Genomic DNA, 16,720 nt, shown 5'->3' with positions numbered 1-16,720 from the left:
ATGAGAACCACCACACACATGGATCAAAAAGAGTGTTAAACACACATGGAAGGCACGGAGGTCCAAAGAAGTTGATTGGGGACCAAGTCCGAGAATTTCCAGTGTTCCCCACCAGGTCACCATGTCACTTTTGGTCTAAGGAAAGAAAGAAATCAAATCCAACATGTTTCGGAGTAGGATTGGGACTGCAAAACAACACCAAATTGTGACGGTCACCACGGTCGCATACGGACTCGGATTGGGACGTTCAAGTACTTCATGGAAACCTTATCAAGTCTATTTTCATATGGATTTAGACTGATGTCTGTATCTTTTCTGTCATTTTACTACATAGGCCTTTTTCTGTCTATGGTGCTTTGTCACCTTATTTTCGCCAAATGGGCCGTGTATCAAGTTGGGTCCATTAGGGACGCATCCTAGGGTTGGAGCACGACCCCAACACTCTGGTGGTACCCCTTAGCCGCCACCAATAACAATTGGGTTTTACTTAGATGAAAGTTTAGCTACTGCTACTTCATTGTAAACGCGTGTGTCGATTAGACTACCCGATTTGCTTGATTCAGAATCCCAAATTCAAGTGTATCAGATTCATCTCTTGAGCAAGGTCTATGCACTATTTGCTTGTCCACTTGTTCTTGCTTGTTCTTCGATTTTCTTGCATGTTGAAGGTTGTTCGTGGCATGGCAAGAACAGCAACAAATTGGAGCCGGTGTAACTGTCGCTAAGGCGCAACACTCCTGTTGGTCGTTGTAGTCAAGCAGCACAACGTCGGATCCACCCCAAATCGAGTTATCCCCCACTCACCAAAAGATCGGGAACAAACCCTAGCAGGTTCATATCACCTAACCACTTCCTTCTTTTACACAGATCTCTATATACGTAGGTCTGACTTATTAGGGTGTAGCCTCACTTGCACCTGGCCTTTTGTGTTGGTTTTTGGATTCACATGGGGGTGGCTAATTACTAATTAAGTTCTATGGCAGCATGGCAAGGTTAAGAATATTGGAACTAACTATTTGCTAAGGAACTGCATGGTAAGTAAGTATTGTAATATGATGGGATCTAGTACTGCTGTATGCCTGTGATGCTTGTGATGTGATGCCATGTATGCATGTTTACATCAGATGCCTATTAGCTTTACTTTAGCAATTTGCCATCTTGACATTTTCTTGATCTGCTTTACTTTGCCATGATCTTAGTCTGTTCTTTGCATGTGGACATGTTAGTGTTGTTGTTTAACTTGATATTTACCTTGGTGAGAGTTTCTGTTGTTATTTACCTATTGGTTGCCATGTTCACATGTTGGTTTTATTCTTTAATTTGCTATTTAAGTTGTGATCATGTTCCTACTTTTGTTGAATTATGTGTTGAACTTGATATCATTTTCCTGTTGTTCTTCACCTATTTCACTTGTTACCTTGCTATTGCTGTTGTTTCCCTCTTTCTTTGGCGTGTGATGATTACTACTGGGTTGGGCAATAATGAAGTGGCATTTCTGTTATGGTTCTTGTACATGTTGTTCTTTATTTAGTGTCTTTCAACTTTATTGCCTCTGTTCTACTCTTTCTTTCTGCTCTTCTGCTGCCACTTTGGAGTCCATCTGTCTGTATGGCAATTTGGGGATATTTGACTTATGATCTGAGGCCTCTCATACTTATTTCTATGCTTGTGATGCACTTGTACTGAGGCAATCTCATGTTGGCTACTGTTATGTTATTTTTGCTTATTTGGAGATGATGAGCTTAGTTATTTGTGCTCTGACCCAACACATTCTTGTTCTGACCTTGTGGTTTTTTATGATCAAATTGCAGTTTTCAATTCAACTATTTCAGGAACGATTTTAGACTCGTGAGGCAACTTCTTTCAGCATGGTGAGGCTCGTTTTGTGCCGATTTCTTTGCATGTCTTACTAATGTGTGCGGATAATGACAGACTAGCTTGCAAGTGCCGAGCTAGGGTTCTTTTCCCAAGCTTGATGTGGACCTTGGTAATGTTGCAATATGGTAATGACACCAACATCCACTCGAGCTTGGCGAGTAGGACCTCTCGGTAGGACACAAGCAACCCTCTCTGATGCCTCCGTGTTCCTAGTGGCAATGATGTAAAGGTGGGTAGCATGCATGCTGCAAGATGCTGCCTACATACTGAGGCAAACGAGATATACCTTGCCTCGATTGCCTTACTATTAGGTAGCTCCTTGCCGCGTGCATCTGCACCTAAGCTGAGCCTAAAGAAGAAGCCTTGTCTCTTATTGTGCTGCCTTGTTTGTTTTTCATCAGTTGTGATGTTTATATCCATGGCGATGATGATGACCGGCGATAACCGAACGCCTTAGTAATTGCAGGATCCTTGCATGTGTTAGCTCCTAGTGATGCGGTCAAGGGTTCCTCTGACTGCCTCACTAGGAGGCAACTCCTGCTTGTGTCCTATTTCATAGGCAAGTAACTTCACTTGAGCCATGCTTTACTTTTTTCCCAATGATGACAGAATTTCCTTTTCTCAAATGCATTCTGTCTGAGGCTTTCATTCACACCTACATAGCTTCCTTGACTTGTGAATTGTGTTTCTATTCCCCATGTTGGTGGTTTCGACTGGTGACAATGGTGCTTGGAGATGTTGCCCGCTGCTACCAAGTTCATGGTTTTCGATGGTGTTTGTTTCAAGAAGATTGGCTCCAGTCATACTGCATTCACAATTTCTTCTTCATCTGATGTTCCTATTAAAGTTATGAGTGGTTCTAATTTCGTGTCAAAATCCTAGTTTTGTGGTTCTAATTTCGCTACTTCAAGTCATTTGTGCAAGTGTACATTGTTCCTAGTTGGTTCACATGCAACTGTCATGCAACATACCTCTTAACGATTTACCATACTTGTCAATTACTTTCTCAAGCTGATGTAATTAGCTTTCTATGTAAATTTGTGTTATATTTGAACTGATGACCTCCCTAATTAGGTCTTTTCCATAAGAGTTTCGGCATTCATCCTTTGTTCTCTACATTTCTGGGCACCTGTGGCTGGGTGGTAACCTTCACCATGGCCTAGGCATGGTGAGGGCTCCTGTTCCTATGCAAGCCACCAAACGCCATCTCTAGACGGCAGTTTTGGATAGTTATGGGGACCCACAGCCGACCCGCCATAACAAACACAATCCTAGCCCAGCTAGCACCATGGGGTGCAGATTTGCCAATCAACATCTCTGCACCCCCATGGGCCTGGCTCACGGATCCGGCTGAGCCTATACAGGTTGCCAAACGCGCCCCTAGTTCTATCCACTGGTTGGACGGTGGCGTAGCGGGGGTTGGCTGGCCTGGCTAAGACGCTTTCCTTCACCTATTACATATTTTGTATTCAGTGTTTTGCATGTTGCCCTGTGACTTGGTGAGGGTCCTCCTTGCATTGGATTTTGTATGCGTAAACTAGTTGTGCAAACAGTTTACAAACTATTTATTTTAAAATAAGACGACTGTCTGTAATATGATAATACTGTCCGCAAACTCTTACTATATATCTCATTCAAATTGTTAATAATAAAAATGTGCATGTTGCAACTCTACCGTACCTTATCAAGCATGTTAGTGTCATATGTGACGTCAAGTCAGATCTTGTATTATAGATCTAATTGCAATGTTCGATGCTTATCTTTGGAACCAACGACGTCTGATTGCAATATTCAAAGCCGCATCGACTCCTCTCGAAATATAAAGAACCCCATCGGCTTGATGCCTTGATCCCACTCTGAGTCGACGAATTCGCATTGCAGTGGAAATAACAGATCAGTCTGTGGACACCAAAACTTGGTGCAGTAACCAGCAAGCTTTTGTTGTCAACACATAGGCCCCCCTAATTTTGGAGTATGAATATTTCATGCTTCGAAATTAATATCCGATATATTCTATAAGCAGCTGATACTATTTTGCTTGAACCAATCAGTTGATGCAATTTTGCTTGAACCAATCAGCCGATGCAATTTTTTCATTTGCCAAGCAATCAGCCGATGCTATCCTTTATTTGCCAAGCAGTCAGCCGATGCTATTTTTTTTATTTGCCAGGCAATCAATAAGCCGATGCTTAATTTGCCGAGCAATCAATCAGCCGATGCTTAATTTACCAAGCAATCAATCAGCCGATGCTTAATTTTTTATTTCAATCAGCCGATGCAATTTTAACTCCATCGAACTTGCCATCACCTATCTTTTGGACCATCGGCTACCCTTTGGAGTATCAGACTCGCCCCTTTAGCAGCCGATATGTGGCGTGGACATTAATCCGTGATAGGCGGGTGGATGGAGGCGTGCCACTAGCCGATATGGCGAGATTGCAGACTTACACAGTAAAGTCCAAGATCGGCTATTTCCCTTAAGCTTGCGTGAAGCCGATCTGACTCCTTCTAGCACCCCCAAACATACATACATATATACATATATATATATGTATGTATGTATGTATGTATGTATGTATGTATGTATGTATGTATGTATGTATGTTGATCTAGCCTTTCAACCACGTAGATAATTAGAGCCTTGGAATCATATGCATGCTTCACTTGGGAATCGTCCAAATAATCCAAATAATCCGGTGTCCCACCGAGCGTGCCAAAAGTGTGTTGACGTAAAAATCAGATGGTGACCTTCACGTACTAACATACGAAAGGCCTGGGAGATTTGCTTCACTCTGGTGCAGGTCCTGTAGATTGGCGTGCGTGGTGTGCGCGGGCGCGCCAGTCAGTTTGACCATTCAACTGATAAGGTGAAGATGATTTTTTTTGAAGTTTGAGGCAACCTGCCGATCAGGCCGATATAATCCTGGCACCAGCGGTGATGATGATATAGCCAAATAAAGTATGGTGAATAAATATATCGGCTATGAAGCCTATTCCAGTATCTTGATGAGCGTGGGCGGTTCATCGGCTATCCAGCTGATTCAACACAAATGGCGGTAACCATCGGCTAGAAAGTCGATAGGTGTTGGCGCTAGAAATCGGCTGATCGAATTCCCAGCGTCGGACACACGACCTGGGAGAATCTGCTTAACTCCTGTTCGGGTGATCGCCCTGGTGCGGTTCGCGCGGCGTGCTAGCCAATCTGACATGTTGATTGGCAAGGAAAGAAACGTGTTAGATCCCAAAGGTTGCGATCGGCTAAGGTTCCGATCTCGAGATAGCTTATCAGCGAATCGGCCGATTTGCTGTAATAAAGAAATCAGCTATAATGCAGCCGATTACCGAGCAACGTTAATAAAGAAGACTGCTAGAGTAATCTAAACAACGCTACAGTAGCAACACTAGGAACAGATCTAATCGGCTATGCGTAAAACGAATAGATTAAATAACAAAGTACAGGAAAGCCGAAGGTTCCAATTCCTAGCTAGAGAACTGGTGATAAAACGAGAACAACAGGTAAAACCTAGAATTCTAGTGAATATCGATAACTGGTGAATAAATCTAAACGAAACAACAGCGATGCGCCCGAAGTTAAAGCTTAGAAACTATTCGATAAGCGGAACTTACAAGATCGGCCCCGGTCTTATCTCAACCTGACACTACTAAGTCGTTCGACGTGTATTGTGACCCTTCCGGCACTGGACTTGGATGTGTTCTTATGCAAGACAACCGAGTCATTGCCTATACCTCACGAGCGTTATGGCCACATGAGCTGAACTACCCTACACATGATCTTGAATTGGCAACAGTGATCAACGCCCTAAAAATATGGAAACACTATCCTATGGGTACTCAGTGCAATATCTACACTGATCACAAGAGCCTCAAATACATCTTTACTTAAGAAGATCTTAATATGCGTCAAAGAAGATGGTTAGAATTAATCAAGGATTAGGATTTGGAAGTGCATTATTACCCTGGCAAAGCCAACATAGTAGCGGGTGCTCTCAGCCGCAAGGTCCATTGTAATTGTTTGTCGGCAACCAACTTCACAGAGATCTTATGTCATGAGATGAGAAAGCTCAATTTGGAAATTATTCCCCATGGCACATTAGGTCATGTTTCCATTGAATCTTCTTTAGAGGACCAAATTAGATAGACACAATTAGAAGATAAGGAAATAAAGCTCTTTAAGGGGAAGATTGCACGGAGAGATGAGGTGTATGAGCAATTCCGACAAGATGAAAGGGGAATAGTGTACTATGAGGATCGACTCGTTGTTCCATCCAACCCCAATCTTAGAAAGCAAATTCTGGATGAAGCACATCTCTCCAAGTTCTTGATTCATCCTGGCAGCAATAAGATGATCATGACCTCCGTCAAACTTTTTGGTGGAGTGGAATGAAATCAGAGATTGCGCGCTATGTCTCGGAATGCGACACATGTCAATGTGTCAAGGAAAGCCACTTGAAGGTAGCAGGCACCTTGCAACCGCTACCCATCCCATCCTGGAAATGGGAGGATGACAGCATGGATTTCATTGTGAGATTATCCATTACCTCTCAGCGCCATGACTCTATCTGGGTTATCATGGACCAACTCACTAATACAGCGCACTTCCTTCCTGTTCACACCACCTACACCGCTGGAAAATATGAGGAGTTGTATCTTGACCGTATTGTTTCCTTGCATGGCATTCAGAAGATGATCATCTCTGATCGAGGTGCTCAGTTTGTGGCACGCTTTTGGGAACAACTACAGTCATCGCTTGGCACCAAATTAATTCGTAGCTCCACTTACCACCCTCAGACTGATGGCCAAACGGAAAGGGTGAACCAAATTCTAGAAGATATGCTACGTTCTTGTGTCATACATTTTGACAAAAATTGGAAAAATTGCTTGCCGTTAGCAGAATTCTCCTATAATAATAGCTACCATTCTAGCTTGCAAATGGCACCATTTGAAGCTCTGTATGGCCAAAGGTGTTGAACCCCCTTGAGCTGGTCACAAGCAGGAGAAAGACGGACCTACGGACCTGACATAGTGATTGAAGCCGAAGAAAAAGTGAAAATACTTCTGACACATCTCAAGGCTGCTCAGTCACGATAGGAAAATTATTCTGACAAAAGGAGAAGACCCTTACAGTTTGATATTGGTGATCATGTATATCTCCAAGTCTCCCCGACTAAAGGTGTACAACGATTTGGGGTCAAAGGGAAATTGGCTCCCCGTTACATTAGTCCCTATGAAATTGTGAAAATATGCGGACCCATCGCGTACCAGATCAAACTTTCCAAACAGCTTTCAGCTATTCATGACATCTTCCATGTCTCTCAACTAAAGAAATGTGTTCGAGTCCCGACCGAAATTTTGGAGCTGGAACAACTCGAAATTGAGCCTGATTTATCCTATGCGGAGTATCCTGTCAAGATCCTCGATCGTAAAGAGAGATATACCTGAAGACAAGTGGTGAGGTTGTATAAAATTCAGTGGAGTAACCACACGGAAGATGAAGCGACATGGGAAATAGAGAAATACCTGAATAAGCACTTTCGCGGTTTTCTTTTCGACCAAGGAGGTAAGACGCACAAACCACACTAGTTCGTCCTTGCACTCGAATCTCGGGACGAGATTCCTTTTAAGGGGGTAGGCTGTAACAAACTAGCTTAATTAAGCCATGTTTAAATCTTAAGTAAAGTCATTAGTGCTTAAAGAAAAACTTTGATAGTGGTGAAGGCAAGTGAAAAGACACTTTTGCCCTTCACATGGTAAACCGCTGTTTAAATAGTAACTTAAATTTTTTCTTAAGAACATAAAAATCTGTCCAACTAAGAGTTGTAGAACTCAACTTTCTCAACGACTTTTATTTTTGATGTTTTTCTTGAATCTGAGCAGAAGCCTTTCAAAAACTCGAAATTTGAATCTGTGTTAAATTAACAAAAACAGCTGAAGTCCCGCATTTTGGGCTCTTTATTTTAAAATTTCTAATATAAACTCAAGCTGAACCCTATAACAAAGTTTTAGAGCTTTGGGACCTTAACATTTTTATTAAAGGAGTAAGTTCTAAATCTTCCCCGAAAGCGTTCAAAATCCAGGTCAAAGTAGCATAGTTTGGTCAACTCAGCCCAAGATTTGCAATCTAGACTAAGTCTAGAAATGAGATCAACCCTACCTATTAGCATGAACACATCTTTCAAAAGTTGAACCGAACATCAGAAAAATTCTTTATAAGAGTTTTAGAACTAAGTTTATACAACAACTCTCTCAATTGGACTCTAGTCCAATTCGCCTCCAATGCTTTTCAAAACTGAAGCTCAAGTCAGCCAAACACCTTGAAAACAGCCAGGCCGCTGATTTCCTTTAAGTCCATAAAACCGGCGTTCCTCCAAACTTTGGAGCTTTGTATCTCCGAATCTACTGCGAATTTGAACTCGGTTCAATTTCAAAAGTTGGACTTTGGTCTGAGGACTACAACTTTTGAAAAGGGAGTTAATGTTGTGCGTTTCAAGATTTGGGAGCTCTCGCGCTTGGAAATCGGCTCGGCGAAACGATCCAGCGGATCCCTCGGCCAGCGCGCGCCTGCGCACGCGCGCGCCGCGCCTGCTCGCCACCCGCCGCATGGACGCCGCTCACCAGCACAACGCTTCCGCCGATCTCCGGCCGCGGCAGGAAGGCACCTCGCGCGCCCCGCGCCCAATGAGCGCGCGGTCGCCCTGCCCTGCCTGTGCTGCGTCCCGCTCCGCCCAAGGGCACACCCCGCCGCTGCCCTGTCGAACGCGCGCCCCCGCGCCCACCTGCCCGAGCGCCGTCGCCTCCGCCAACCACCGCCCCAGCCATGACAACTCCTCCCCGCCTCGCCAGTGGCACGTCCCGGCAAAGCCGATGTCGCCGCGCACGCCTGCTCGTTTCACCTGCGCCTGCACGCCTCGCCTGCCGCGCCACCCTCTCCCCTCTGTCCGCCAACGGCATCACCGCCATTAATGGCCGCAGCAGCAACCCGACTCCCCTTCGGTCCCGCTCGCCAAAGCCATGGCCCCACCTCGTTCGCCGTACCCCCCTGCCCTATAAATGGAAGCCCAGTGCCGCCAGTGCCCCCTTCCCCGCTCGCCCTTGCCTCGCCGAAGCTCCCTTGTCCTCACTCTCCGCTTCCGCTGCTCGATCCTCCATGGAGCCCCCACCTCCGCTCGACCCCGCACCATGCTAACACCAGCAGCCGTTTCGCCTTTTTCTCGCGCAGCTCTAGAGCCTTCTTGTTGCCCACGACGAGTGCCACCGCTGTTGGAACACCGCCGCCCTTAGCCACCGCCACCGCACGCTGTCTGCCGCCGCGTGCTACCTCAACCGATCCTCCCCGTCGCCCCAAACTGATTCAAGCTGGCCGAAGGTGAGCCCGTAAGCCTTCCCGGCCCCTTACCACCCCAAGGCCGCCGGCGAGTCGCCGAAATTTTGGCCGACCGCTACCGCCCACACCCAAGGACCTGATTGTGATTGAGAAAGTCGAATCAAGGGTTTTAGTGCAAAAACTAGGATCCTTTGCATGATTAAACCTTAGACCTAGGGGCTAGACCGTAAATTTTCCACGATTTATCTCTTTATATCGGCAAAATATATGTTTAACTTTGAAAATTCACCAAAACTCTTAGAAAATTCAGAAAAACGTCAAACAAATTTTGCTAGACTTAGTATAAAGAGTAGTTTTTAATAAAAATACTTTCAGCACATGTCACTGCTAGAATTAATGTTATGTGTTTTAATTCTTGTTTAAGCTATTTGAATCATAACAAATCATAAAAAAATGCTAAAAAGGTAAATCCAACTCTCAAGTGTTTGTTTCAGATAGCAGAAGTTTGGAAAAATGATTTGGAGCCTAGCTCAGATGTTTAAGTCTCTGTTTTAGTTTTACCATGAGAATCTAAGGTTGCTTTTATCTTTTTGCACAATAATTCAACCAGAGATGATAAAAGTATGAAACCTTTTGGAATAAGTCAGTGGTAGATAAAGAAGGTGTAAAACCTTACTTAGGTGAATGTGGCCCTAATATAACTTCTTCTTTAGTACTAACTCATGTTTCACATCCTATGAGAAAGTTGGGAATTTAACTTGATGCATTGCATTTCGTGTAGAGCTGAACCTCGCTGGCGGGACTTACGAGCTTCACCTGGTGCTAGAAGGAGTCGTAGCCGATCTGCAGCCTGTCGGAGATGAGCCCGAGCAAGCTGAAGACCCGTTTGCTGCCTCCCTGCGTGAAGGCAAGCCCCAGAGCATAAATTCCTATCTTTAACTACTTGCAATATATTTGGTTGTTTGATTGTGCATTTACATTTTTAGAAATTGCTTGAAACCGTAGATGCATGAATTAGTGCCCTTTTATCTGAACACTAGTATGATAGTCCGAGTAGTTGCAATGCTTAATAGAACTCGGTAAAAGTCGAGTGATTGACTGTCACTCGTGAGTTATAGGAGTTGTTTTCTTTCCTTTTGTTACAACTACAAGGACGATGGACGGGGTAGGATTCTATGAACTATTTTGGTGGTCGGTGGATTGCCCCGTCTATCTACATGAAATTGGACTAAGGTCAAGATGTGATAGTGTTCGTGATCAAGTGTTTGAAAGTAATAATCTCAGACCTAGTATGGGATGGGGAAGCCTAGTATCTAATTGAACCGGAACGTGAGCGGATCGTTCCACTATCTCTAGAATGGAGTTCCCTTGCAGCCGCATGTGGTGACAAGTGCGATCATAGGATGGTAGAGGTCGGGTCTATGGAGCCTTGTACCAAGGGAAGTGGGCTCGACACGGGTCTGGGAACTAATGGGGACGGCTGACAAATGAAGCGGCCCTTCGCGGTGCACGGATGTCATGGGATTAGGTTCGTCATGCATGGTTAAGAAATTCAAATTGATTCGTCTGCCTCTCACAGTTTGGGACTACTTGATCGTTGTGCTACACTGAGTAAGAATGAAATATGATGATGATCTAATATGGTTATCTGTACTAATTGTTTGGAAACTATGCTTATGTAGTATAGTTGCTAACTTAGACTAGTAAATGAACATAGAATTTGTGGCTAAAATATTGAAAGTAAGGACCTACACTAGTCGCTTTTGGCAAAAGCAAACCCCTCTAGCCAAAAAGCTTGCATGTCTAGGTGTTGGTGGAATAGTACCACCAGTCGGTTAAGTCTTGTTGAGCGTAGTCGCTCAGCCTTATTGTGGCATATCTCTTTCAGGTGATGTTGATGCCTCTGAGCGTGCTGCAAGTGGCACTTGGCCGCCCCAGCTTCCTCCTAGGTGGACGGTCGAGTAGGATCCCTCCTCGGACGGCGAGGACCAGGATCATTGATGTCATGATTGGCTTCATCATTATATCCGGCAACGACACTAGCTTCCGCCTATTTATTTCTGCTGCTTGAAACTCTGCAAACTATGTTTGAATTTTGAACTCGATGTTGTAATAATTCTGATGCACTTGTTTAATCTGGATGGTCTATTGTAATCTCTGGAACCACTCACCTTCGTGTGAGCTTTGCTTTCTTGATGATGTGTTAAGTGGTTTATCGGATGAAATCCGACAGACTACCAAGTTAACTTGATTAAAGTACATGATCGCGTGTTAGGCGACTTCAATGTACTTTAGCAAAGTTAATTTGGGTGGTTCCGCCACACCACTGGCGGTAGAATGGCACGAGCGCACATGAAGATCTTCCAGCGATTGGGCGGGAGAGATAGGAGGGGTGCGCGATCTTCTTTGTCGGGCGGAGTGATAGGGCCTGCCGTGGGTTGTCCTGTCACCGTCGAGCGGTGGATTAGGGAGGCGAAGCTCAGCCATTGAGCAGCCATAGTGTGGCGGAGGGGAGCGGCAGAGGCGCGGCGCGGCATTGGGCATGGGAGATGCTTGGGCAGAGGGAGGATAGGGTCGCGTGGTCATTGGGCATCCCGTCGTGGCCATCGGTTGGCCGTCGGCAAGCTCTCGCCCCACGTGGTGGGCGGCGCTCGGGCAAACATGCCGGGCGCGTTCGAGGCGTGCGCTGAGCGGGGTGCTCCTTGGGGCAGCCAAAAGGTCCAGTTTTTGTAGCCTTTTTCTCCAAAATTTTCAAAAGAACTCGTGAAACTCCAAAAGTAAAACTTGTAGACCTGACATCCAGCTTGAAAGTTTATAAAAGGAGTTTGCTTGAAAATGAGATGAATTTGAAACTATGGAGTTGCAAAGTTTGGCAGAACGCCAGCCTCCGGGGACTTAGGCAGATCTCGGTTTTGCTATTTTTCAGCATTTAGGCCAACTTTGGCTTAGATTTTGAATAGCTTCCCGTTTGAATCAGGCCAAAGTGTAATTGAAGGAAAAGTTCTTCGGTCTTAGGACTCCAACTTCTATTAAGGGTTTTTCTTGATTTCAGTACATATTTTTGGAGGAACAGGCTCACCAAGATGCGCGCTCTGGACATTTTCCAGACATTGCGCTGGAATGCAAAAAGGCTGAGTTGACTGTTTTGCACGATTTTGACCAAGTTTTTGAGCAGGTTTGGTTACGATTTGGACCTGGGTTAGTGTAACAAAGTTGGAAAACACTCAAGGAACTACAACTTCTATTTAAGGTACTTGAGGTTAGATATAGAATTGTGAGATAACAGGTTGCAAGTTGAGGAAAAACATGAATTCCAGGACTTAGGTCATTTGCAGGGTTTTAATGTACTCCCAATTTAAATCTTATTTTTGACCTTCTCCCACTCCGAATCAGCCAAAGTGTTATTAATAAAAGTTGTTTGAAATTAAAAGTTTTACAACTCTTATTTGGGCAAATTTTTAAGTTTGTATATAAAAACTCAAATTTTCTATTTAACTCAAAAAAGAGCTTTTTTTAGGGGCAATTTGGACATTTCACCTCTTTTACTTAGTGACTAATGACTTCGCAAGTTTAAATATACCTAATTGAGGTAGAGTTGTTACACTATAGTATTACATTTGAGATAATATTATATATATATATATATATACATATTGTGCACACACATATATGAATAATATTACATTGCCTCAACTTTCCAAGTTCAACATTTCGTATCAACTATTCTAAACCCAAGTCCTGACAGTGATGTAGATTTGATCCATCATTGTAAAACTCCCCCGATGGATTTACTACCTCATCCAGAATAAATCCAGAGAGTTGTTCTTGAATTGCCCTAATGTAGTATGTGTCGAGGACTCTTTCCTTCTTGTACATTATCTGTGTCATTTGCAAAGGTTATTATATAGTATATCAATCGGTTTGCACATTTAGAACTAATTTATTGTTAAGAATTTTGTATACTTATGCTGAATTCGTAGTCGGTCATACATTTTGGACCTACAAAGCCATGGATGAACTCACATACATAGTATCCGCAAAAATTATTCCCCGACTCTTATCTCAAGCACTATATATATGGCAAAAAAGTTATGAAATATTTGTTGTGTTCAAGGAAGTGTCACGAGATGTGAAAATTCAACACATACCGGGAATTCAGGCTTCCAATCAAGTTCCTCCTTGAATTTACCAACGTGATTTTGACAGAATCAGCCCATGCTTTGTTCAGAATGTCTATGAGGTCTTTGTATTGATTTATTAGTTTCCTCAAAGAGTCCAAGACATAGACCGCACTCATACGAGGCATGACAACAAGGAATATCCAATGGAAGCTGTACAGCCAAAGCTAGTTAGTCTTATATTTAACTGCTAGTTCGAAAAAGAAAGAGATAGGAAACATGCTCACTTGAAGTTGTACGGTAGTAGTATGTACTTCTTGTAATGTTGCTTGTCGAGGAACTTGTATATATTCTTTAATGTCCGATTTGGTTTATCTCTTAGAGTTGACTCGTTTACAACATCGGGGTCCATGAAGCCAACATCATAGTATCCTTTCCTCCAACAAGTTTGAATCTTCATCCTGCATGATACAAAATCGAATAGAAATTAAGACATCGCATAATGACTAGAGCGAGGATTTTGAAGTTAGACCAAATTAAAGACTTACAAAACCTAGGAACTGATGAGTGACTTGTCAAGTGCGTCTTGATTGTAAAGGTAATGTAGTTCCTCCAGCGGCACATTTATAATGTCTTCCCCACAAAAATAATGTTGATCTCCAATCCAAACTTTGAGCATGAATAAACCATTGGCTGAAGCCTCCATGTACCATTGGTGCAATTTGTACATCTTCGTTGGAAGAGGTCCACCAACTACGGCCACACAAGCGGTTTCCCATACTCATATTTCCATTTAGCAGCCCCATGGTGCTTTGGGACGTGATCCTCCCCTCGAAGTTGAGCTGGGGTGAGATCTGTATCTTTGGCAAATTGTAGCAGGTTCTGATCAAACTCCAAAAGCAACTTCAGCGGGGCAATCGATTGGTTGGATTGGGTTCCGAGTTGTGGAATAGTTGACCCATTTTTCTTCCTCTTCTGAAAAGTCTTTGTTATTTGTCTGTCGTAGTTAGATAGCGATGGTTTCTCTAGCTGTTTTCTTCACTCCACCTCCATGCTTCTGATGAAATCCCGAAGTTTACCCTTATCAAGTGGTGGATCTTTCTTCAGCTTCTCCTTTGCGAAGAAAGCTTTAACCTCAGCATCCACTACTGCGCAGAGTTCCTCATATATCATATCACATGGGTACTTGGGCTCTGGTTGATTCTCCTTCGGCTTTTTCTGCTTCTTCGTAGCCGCAGTAGGTGGAACTGAAGACATCTTTCGCCGTGTAGCCATGCTCATAACAGGGGGAGGTGGACTCATGCTAGGATCCCTATTTGGTAGTGGACTCATGCTAGGATCCCTTTCTGGTAGGGGAGAGGGTGCCCTGGTAGATGGCGTAGGTGATATTGCCCTTGAGCCTTGAGGAGATGATCCCAAGGTTGGGGGATTCAGCTACATAATCCTTATGTAGCACTTGGTCCATAAAATCCAACCATGGATGGCTTCTCCTAGATTATTTTCCCCGTCACCTCTAGGGATCTCTAGTTCCAGGTCATCCCAACCGTTGACTACTCGGTCCACCCCAACTTTGGCGTAATTGCGAGCAGGAATCTCTATGCCATGAAGTGTTTGGCCTTGCGTCGATTACTCAACCACACCATAAGCCACCACGATGAGCTTGTTTTTCATGGGAGTAACAAGCTCACAAGGGGCTCTCCCAGTGATGTCATCCACGGGGTGGCGTTGGTTGTCCTCAAATATGTCAGAAGGTCCTCCAACTAGGGCTTCTGTGGAAGTGACACTGCTTCGATGCTGAGAGGGGCTTACGTCGACATGTGCCCCTGATGTTGAAGCTACTTGTTCACTGGCTTGTTTGCTAAGAGCTACAGCCACACGCTGGTCATTGCTTCCTCCATTCTTGCCTCTGTCAAATCTACGTGTTCTTGCAACTCTCGCAGCTATCGTGCGTGTTCGGCCTTACTTCTTTGCTGACTTCTGTATGAATCAATGTGCTCATGAAAGGCAAACTTCCATGGAATTACTCCTTTGCCTCTGCAACGTCCAGGGAATTCGGATTACCAAGAGCCATAGTCAGCTCATCCTTCTTCGATCAAGCACGAAAGATCCATCGGCCATTGCCTTTATTAAGTCAACAAGCCTTGTAGCCGCTTCTCTTAATTCTTGGCCAAACACAAATGATCCATCTTTGGGATTGAGCGTGCCGCCATGAGCATAATACCAATTTTTTGCTCGCTCCGACCATTCGAAAGTCTGCAGTACTATTCCCTCGGCAATTATATCATCTTCCATCCTCTGCCATTTCATGATCCCCTTCTTGTAACCTCCTGGCCCAAGACTATGAAAGTATTCTTCTTCTGAGCATTGTCAGTGTTGGTCTGAGTTGTCTTAACGCTCTTTTTTGACAGTTTGAACTACACAAATGAATCCTAGTGATCTCTTAACTTCGGGTGCTTCGTGAAATCAGGTGTAAGCCCCTTCTTTATGTACTCTTTGTTCAGGTTTTTCTTGTACGTCTGAAAAGCAATTGCACCCTTCTTGAAGCTCCAATCTTTCACTTTTTCTTCATCTACACCTTCGAACATGAAGTTTATTTGATCCCATATCATTTCCTTCTCTCAGTCAGGTACCGTGCTTATGGGGACCGTGCTTGTGGAAGCGATGTTGTAATTGATTTCAGGGCTTTTCTAAGTCTGAAAGCTTATTGGGATGTTATCTCTAACAAGAAACCCAATTTGATTCACCAATTTAGTCTTAGCATTGGAAGGAGCAATTAGTTCACCATCTTCAGCAATTTTCATGATGATGATATGGCCCTCTAACTTCTTCTTCATGCCTTTTTTCCGTTTAGGCTTGCTGCTCGATCCAGATGGCTGAAAAACGAAAGAACTATTAATTTCTAGTAATCTTGATAAGTAGATAATGCAAATCATATTTACATATAATAATTGCTATACCTTGCCTTGTTACCCATCATTGCCTTCCTCAGCAATTTGTTGCTCCTCATTGCCTTCCACGGCAATTGGTTGCTCCTCATTGCCATTACCAGACATGTTGAGGTAGATGTCAGTCTGGCTATGATCGGCCTCTTCGTTTTGTTGATCGTTCATGCCACCTTCAGCAATCAACTGCATTAGGTATTCCTTGGCCATTCGGGCTTGCTCATTCTCAAATCGTGCCATTGTAACTAGTATAATATAAAATGAAATTATTCCAAGAAATAGTAGACTTTAATCTAAGAATGACTAGAACTTATACAATTTTCAAACAATAAATGACTAAAAAGAATGATAACACTTATACAATAATTGTCTACAGTGAATTGGTTCATACATCAAAACTGGATAAAGCTAAAGAAACATTTACCAACATGGTTCATACA

This window comes from Setaria viridis, chromosome 7 (assembly GCF_005286985.2).
Source record: "Setaria viridis chromosome 7, Setaria_viridis_v4.0, whole genome shotgun sequence".
NCBI classification, from domain to species: Eukaryota; Viridiplantae; Streptophyta; class Magnoliopsida; order Poales; family Poaceae; genus Setaria; species Setaria viridis.
Note: the sequence above shows the minus strand (reverse complement) of the source record.